Source organism: Tupaia chinensis, unplaced genomic scaffold (assembly GCF_000334495.1).
Source record: "Tupaia chinensis unplaced genomic scaffold, TupChi_1.0 Scaffold000359_1, whole genome shotgun sequence".
NCBI classification, from domain to species: domain Eukaryota; kingdom Metazoa; phylum Chordata; class Mammalia; order Scandentia; family Tupaiidae; genus Tupaia; species Tupaia belangeri.
This window is the reverse complement of record NW_006159855.1, coordinates 2484558-2492910: the sequence shown is the minus strand read 5'-3', so window position 1 is coordinate 2492910 and position 8353 is coordinate 2484558.

Genomic DNA, 8353 nt, shown 5'->3' with positions numbered 1-8353 from the left:
AAGAGAGAGAAGGAAAGTGAGAAAACAAGCTGCTAGGTCCAGGACTCGAACTGCAGTCAACCACAGGGGAGTCTGGCACCTTAACCACCACACCACCTGCTGGCCCTGGACCAGGAATTTTAACAAAACATGATATAGAACAACCTCCCACCATGAGGAGTACACTCGCTGTTTAGCCTCTGGAGTTACCAGTGACCTTCCAGCAAAGGGCCTGGTGTTCAATGCAGCCAGTCCCTCACTGAAGTGTAGAGACGGAAGTTGGATATACAGGTGTGACAGGAAAAGGACACGAATCGTGTGCAGAAAGACCCGACGGGGAGCCTCTTGCTCCCAGCAAAGACTTTACAGACATGCCACGAGAGCCACTAGTCCTATCATTTATTTTACTTTACTTTATTTTATTTTGAATTTGACCAGAGAGAGACAAAGAGAGAGAAGGAAAGTGAGAAAACAAGCTGCTAGGTCCAGGACTCGAACCATGGTCAGCCATGTGGGATTCCAGCTGCCTTAACCACCATGCCACCTGCTGGCCCCGAAATTCAGTTTTTTAAAAAAATGTTTATTAATTCCATGAGTGAGAGACACAGAGATACAACACCCCCCACAGGGGCCTGGCTCCGTGATCCACCCACAGTTTTAGCCAGCCCAGATCACGAACACCCGTGTGACGGTGTACTCCAGGATGTCTCCCATGACCTGCGACTTTCCCACGTGTGTCTGCCTTGCAAAGTGTTACATTTTACCACCGCGCTGCAGTCCGGCCTCTGAAATTAACTGTGATAATATAGCAATATTTCATTTAGCTCTATATAGCAAAAGTATAATCCTTCCTATGTGTAATCAATACAATCAATAAGGGTTGGACAATGGCACAGCAGTAAAATGAGATGCGATGCTCTGTGAAGCAATCCCACATGAGAAAGTTCAGTTTATGCCCAGAGACCTCCTTGGGTATGCACGTGCTTGTCCATGATCCCGAGGCTGGGGATGGATGGTGGCACTGAAGCACTACTGGGGGGTGCCTCTCTAAGTCTATCCATCTCACTCACAGAAAAATAAGTTTTAAAAATTAAATATATATATATATATACACACACATGTATATATAGCTTATATACAGTACATAGTTGTATATTAAGTACATATTTGATGTATATACAGTATATATGCGTGTATATATAGTATTGGGTGGTCAGAAAAGTCATGACATATTTTTTCTATCCAAAAATACATCATGGCTTTTTTTTTTTTTAATAGAGAGGGATTTTTGCTATAGGGCACATGAAATAGCCAGAGAGACAGAGACAGACCGAGAGACAAAAAGTGAGAAATCACCGCCAGGGGGGATGGCCACGCCACAATCCCTTCTCCTCCATTCTCCTCTCAGGATTTTGGGCATGCACACAAATGCACCCTGTGTGAGTTTTATGCCTCCGGGTCTGAGACTCGAACCGTAGTCAAATGTGTGGGAGTCCAGAGACATAACTATTACGTACACCATCTGCTGGTCTCTGCTCATGGCTTTTCTGACAACACACTAGATATAAAATTATATCTATATAATTGATAGTTTATATATAAAGTTGATATAAAACTATATGTATATATACACACACATACAATTTAAAAAGTTATCTTATTATTTTTAAATTTCACATATGCTCACCAGAGAGACGAGAGATGGGGGAAATGAGAATACAACTCATCAGTTCTAGGACTTGAAATGTGATCAACCATATGGGAGTCCGCAGCCTTAGCCACCATGCCACCTGCTGGCCCCTATTTATTACTATTTTTAAATTTGGCCAGATAGAGACGTGAGATGGAAGTGAGAAAGCAAGGTGCCAGGTTCAGGACTTGAACTACAGTCAGTCATGTGGGAGTCCAGCGCCTTAACCACCACACTACCTGCAGCCCCTAGCTTTAAATTTTAAATGTACATGTTAAATGTTTCAGGTACAGCTCTGTCAATGAATTTGCTTTCTTTTTTTTTAACCAATTTCTTAAGAATTTTTAAAATTTAATTTTATTTATTCATTCATTTTATTTTAATATGACCAGAGAGAGACAGACAGAGAGAGAGAGAGACAGTGAAAAAGTAAGCTGTCAGGTCTGAGACTTGAACCACGGTCAGCCATGTGGGAGTGTCCAGCACCCTAACTACCATGCCACCTGCAGGTTCCCTCAATCAATTTTCTTTCTATCCTTTAGAAATAGCAATTTTGGTTGCTTTTGCTCTTAAAGTCCCTTGGTGCATAGAATCTATGGGGAAGATAAAAAGTCAGAGGAATGAATTGAAGTTGCCTGCTACAGAACATTCATTCCTTGGAGACCAGCAGTTAGCATAATGGCTATGTCGCTGGACTGCCACGTAGTCAACTGTGGTTCACATCCCGGACCCGGTGGCTTAGAACTCAAGCCGGGTACATGAGCGTATGCGCCCAAAATCCCAAGAGGAGAATGGAGGAGAAGGGATTGCAACATGGCCATCCCCCCTGGGAGGTGATTTCTCGCTTTCTGTCTCTCTGTCTGTCTGGTGAGCGATACGCTCCCTATAGCAAAAACTTCTTAAAAAAAAAAAAAAAAAAGAACATTCATTCCTTCTATTCTTCCATTTGTTCATTTTTTCTCTTAACAATAGCAACTAAACATCAACCATGGGTCAGGGACTGTGCCTAGAGCTAGCTTTACAGACATACTGCCTGGCTCCTGAAGCCTACAATTTAGAAGAAAAATCAGACAAATAATTACAACAAATTGTGATAAGTGTTGTGACAGGGGAAGTATGAAGCTGAGTGACTACCTAGGAGAATAATTTAACTGATCTCAGGAGATAAGAGAAGGCAGGAGAGAACGGTAGAGGGAATGACTCTCTTTTTTTTTTTAAGAGAGAGATTTTTGCAATAGGGCATGTGTGCTCACCGGAGAGACAGAGAGACAGAAAATGAGAAATCACCCCTGGGGGGGAATGACCCACCACAATCCCTTCTCCTCCATTGTCCTCTCGGGATTTTTGGCACGCACACACGTGCCCAAGATGAGTTTTAAGCCTCTGGGTCCAGGACTCAAACTACAGTCAATTACATGGGAGTCTAGCGATGTAACCATTATGCCATCTGCTGGTCCCCTAGAAGGAATGATTGATTGATTGATTGATTGATTTTTAAGAGAGATTTTTTGCTATAGGGCACATATACTCACTGAAGAGACAGAGAGAGACAGAGTGAGAAACCACCCCCCAGCGGGGATGGCCATGACACAATCCCTTTTCCTCCATTCTCCTGTTGGAATTTTGGGCATGCATGTACATGCACCCAGCGTGAGTTTCAAGCTGCTTGGTCCAGGACTCAAACTGTGGTCAGCCATGTGGGAGTCCACCAACATAACCATTATGCCATCTCCTAGTCCTGAGGGAATGACTTCTAACCTAGAACCTAAAGACAGTAAAGGATGGCTAAGCAAGAGGGAGAAGGGAAGGCTGGAGAATGCAAGTAAGGGCAGCTTTAGGGAAGGCCCAGAAGCCTTTTGGTAACTGAAAGGATTTCAGTGTGGTTGGGGCCTCTAAGGAAAGCAGTGAGGCTGGTATCTGGGCAGCTTCAGTTAACAGTGGAACTGGGAAGCAGGATGTTGACAAGTCTGGAATAGGCAGGCCCTGCACAGGAAGTAACTCCACCCCCTAACGTACTCCTTCATCAGTTCAGTCCAAGTTCACCAGTTACAGCCTCCAATGCATTATTAATGAGCTTTTCCTTAGAAAAGCAAGAATCTCTGTTATAGTGATTACTCTATTTTCTTTTCAGATTTTGTCAGGCCTTGAAGCCGTTTTGGATTCAGAAAACTGAACATGGTTAAACTTCCATGTAATAATTAGGGACATACAAAAGGATGTATAACATACAGGTAGGGGACTAATGAAAGGGTGGGTGGGCTTCATATTGAGTACAACATTTAAATGGGGCCTGGGAAAATAAGCAGGAATTTGTCAGGCTTCTACACAGAAAGGCACCCTTTAAAAATGACTGCTATTGGGACCAGCAATTGGCGTAATGGCTATGTTGCTGGATTCCCATGTAGTCAACCGTGGTTTGAGTCCTGGACCCGGTGGCTTAAACTCATGCCATGTGCATGTTTGCTTAAGATCCTGAGAAGAGAATGGAAGAGAAGGGACTGCGGTGTGGCCATTCCCCCTGGGGGGTGATTTCTCGCTTTTTGTCTCTGTCTTTCTGTGTCTTTCTGGTGAGCATATGTGCCCGATAGCAAAAACCTCTCCAAAAAAAAAAAAAAAGACTACGATTTACTTTGTGTAAAACCATTATCCCAGTTTTCATTCATTAGATCACTTGGTCCTGATTAAAAAAATAAATAAACTCTAATCCCTGTTTACAGATGAAGAAACTGTGGCACAGGGAGGTAAAGCCACTTGTCTAGACTTACACAGTCTGTAAGGGTTAGAGCACATTTCATTAACCCCTACACCTTATCTAGGTGGTCAGATATATTTGAATTGTAGACTAGGAGTTGACAAGGAATGTCAGAGATCAATCCAATGAAGAAGGAAGTGGCCACATCAGCAGTTTTGCTATTGAATGCAGGCTTGTAGCCTTTAGCCAGGTATTTTGCATTACTTGAGCCATATATAAATGATGGCTAATTTGCATATTGCTGAATGTGGTTATATTAAGAGGACATTATATTCATATCCAGAATTACATAAGCCACATTTCCAGGAGTGGCTCAGCTATCAAGAGGGCTATCAGAAGGCAATCTCCTGTCATTGACTGTAAGATCCAAGAGCTCAAAAGGCAACTCCTCAGAGGGAGATACAAGACCAGTGGGGAGGGAGAGGGTACGAATGTCCCCACTCTTAGCCCTCTACCCACAGGTCCTCTGCACCCACAACTGGACTCCCTCCTGTCTAAGAATGTACATAACGTGGGCCAGCAGGTGGCATGGTGGTTAAAGGCGCTGGTCTCCCACGTGGCCGACCACAGTTTGAGTCCTGGACTTGGTGGCTTGCTTTCTTGCTTTCCCTCTCTCTCTCTCTCTATCTCGTCAAATTAAAATAAGTAAATAAAATAAAGTTAAATAAAATAATTCTTAAAAAAGAAAAAAAAAAAAAGAATGTACACAACAAACACCAAATCTCCCTTCTTTCAGCCAAAGCAGTATGGCCAAGCAGGAAATTGGCGTTCCTCCTCAACCCATCACGTATCTATCCCGGGAGGCTGCTCCTCCTTCTCCCAGCTGCACATGCAGCTGTCCTGGACTGTTTAATGAGAGCTCTCCAAAAATCTTCCAGGAAGACTTGAGTGACTCCACTAATCTTTCTGAACAGAAGGTGCCTTTGATTTTTGGCAATGAAATTTCTTCCTGACACACCGTGATATACAGTGATACTGCATCTTTTACTTATTTATTTAACTTAAAAACATTATTTTTAACTTGCCAGAGGAAACATGTGCTCACCAGGAAGAAAGAGAGAGAGAAGGAAAGGGAAAAAGCAACCTCCATGGGGCACAGTCATGCCACAAGACCTTCTCCATTTCTTCTTCCTTTTGGGAGTTTGGACACACACACACACACACACACACACACTCACACACCCCAGTGTTTTTAAAGCCTTTGGAGCTGGGACTTGAACCATGCAACTAGTGGGATACAGCTCCCCTAACTATCAAGCCAAGGGCTGGCCCTATGTAATTTTTCTTAAAGTTTTTTTTGTTTTGTTTTGTTTTGGTTTGGTTTTGGTATAGCGTGTGTGCATCCACCAAAGAGAGACAAAGAAAGAGGGAAAGTGAGAGATTACCCCCTGGGGAGATGGCCACAACTCCTCCTCCATTCCTCTTAGGATTTTGGGCAGGAAAGCCCATGTGTCTGTGTGATTTTTTTTTTTTTTTAAAGAGAGATTTTTGCTATAGGGCACATGTGCTTGCCAGAGAGACAGAGACGGACAGAAAGCGAGAAACCACCGGGAAATGGATACTCTGTAATCCCTCCTCATCCATTCTCCTTTCGGGATCTCTGGCACACATGCACAAGCACCCAGCATGAGTTTTAAGCTGCTAGGTCTGGGACTCGAACCATGGTTGGCCATGTAGAAATCCAGTGACATAACTATTACACCATCCGCTGGTCTGCCTGACATAATTTTTCTTTTTTTTGGAGATTTTCACTATAGGGCGCGTGCGCTCGCCAGACAGACAGAGAGAGACATAGAGACAGAAAGCGAGAAATCGCCCCCCAGGGGGGATGGTCACGCCACAATCCCTTCTCCTCCATTCTCCTCTTGGGATCTTGGGCATGCACGCACACGTGCCCAGCGTGAGTTTTAAGCCACCAGGTCTGGGACGCAAACCGTGGTCGACTACGTGGGAGTCCAGCGACATAGCCATTATGCTAACTTGCTGGTTCCCAATTTTTCTTTTTTTTTAAGAGAGGTATTTTTGCTATAGGGTGCATGCGCTTACCAGAGAAACAGAGACAGAGAGACAGAAAGTGAGAAATCACCCTTTCCACCCAGGATTTTGAGCACGGATACACATGTGACAGGCGTGAGTTTTAAGCCAACAGGTCTAGGACTTGAACTGTGGTCTACTATGTGGGAGTCCAGCAAAGTAACCATTACGCCATCTGCTGGTCCCACCCCTGACATGATTTTTAAGCCACCAGGTCCCAGACTCAAACCATTCAGTCAACCATGTGGGATCCAACACCTTAACCTCCATGCCACCTATTGGCCCGTTTTTTGTTTTTGTTTTCAGTTTATGACAGAGTGCATATGAATGTATGTGAGGGTAAGAGAAAGAGAAATACCATCCACAGGGTGTGGTCAGATGTGATCTCCTTCCTCCAATCCCCCAGCCCATTGGATCCTGGGCACTCACAAATATGCCTTGTGTGTTCCAGGCTAACTAGGCCAGGGATTCAAACCAGGGTTGCCATGTGGCTTCTCTTAAGCGGTGCGTTACTGCTGCACCACAGAGCTAGCTATTCCTGCTGCAGCTTTTAAAATCATCATTTCTGATGTCCATTAGCACTGAGAGGAGAGACAGAAAATCCCATCTCTACATTCCCCTCACCTGACCTAAGGGAGATGAGGTGGATGGATCCTCCCAGCAAAACTAGACAAATCCTTTTGGGTGACAGCACAAGGAAGAGCCAAGTCTTCAGAGTGGCCTGTGCAGTGGCTAGCTGTGATATGCTTATGTCACTTCCTTTCCTGGCTATAGGGGAACCTTCTCATTCTATACACTACTTCCTTCATTAAGAAGGTCAAAGAGAAACTGGTAAGCTTACAGTTATTTTAAGTATTTAAAAAAAAAAAAACCAGAATTGGGGCCAGCAGGTGGCATGGTGGTTAAAGGTGCTGGATTCCCACATGGCCAACTGCATTTTGAGTCCCAGACCTGGTGGCTTGCTTTCTTGCTCCCCTCCCACCTCGGTCTGGTCAAATTAAAAAAGTAATAACAAATGGAATTAATTAAATAAATAATTCTTTAAAAAAAAAAAAAAAAGAATGAACTTTGCTTCTGCTGGCAGACATTATGCCAAGTTTAATTTATATGTACGCTCTTAGCCATCAAATTACGTAAGTTCTTTTTTTCCCTCTTTGCTGGAGGGTGTGTGCCCATATGCCAGAGAGAAAGGGAAAGAAATCATCCTATAATGGGGCATGAAGGCACTGCAGTCCTTTTTCCTCCATTTCTCCTGATGTGCCCATCAGGCTTTGGAGCATGTATTCACACCTGGCTGGCATGTTTTTAAAGCTGCTTGGGCCAGGACTAGAACCTCAGGTCAGCCCTGGGAGATCTCATTCCCTATGCACAGAATTAAACTGCTGCAACAGAGGGAAAGCTCAATTCTTTTTTTTTTCCTTTTGTTTTAAGTTTACTTATTTTGGGCCCGGCAGGTGGCATGGTGGTTTGGGTGCTGAACTCCCACATGGCCAGCCACAGTTCCAGTCCTAGACCTGGTGGCTTGCTTTCTCACTTTCCCTTTCTCTATCTCTGTCTAATTAAAAAAATAAATAATACTAGCAAAATTCAATAAATAATGCTTTAAAAAAGAAAAAGTTTACTTATTTCTTGAGAAGGAGAGAGAAATAAGCACCCTCTGTGAGTCTCTCCCAGCCTTCCCCACTAGTTGAGGTCACGGAAACACACCTGTGCCTGGCAGGTACAAGGTGACCCAGGGAACCAAATCCCGATCTTCCATATGGCCTCCAGCATGGCAGAGAGCTGAGCTACTCCTGTGCCACTGCATCTGGGACTGACAGAAATTCTTGTTTATTTCCACTGGACACACCAGAAAACTGAGGATAAAAAGTTCATGGATTGGCCCAAGATCGTTCAGC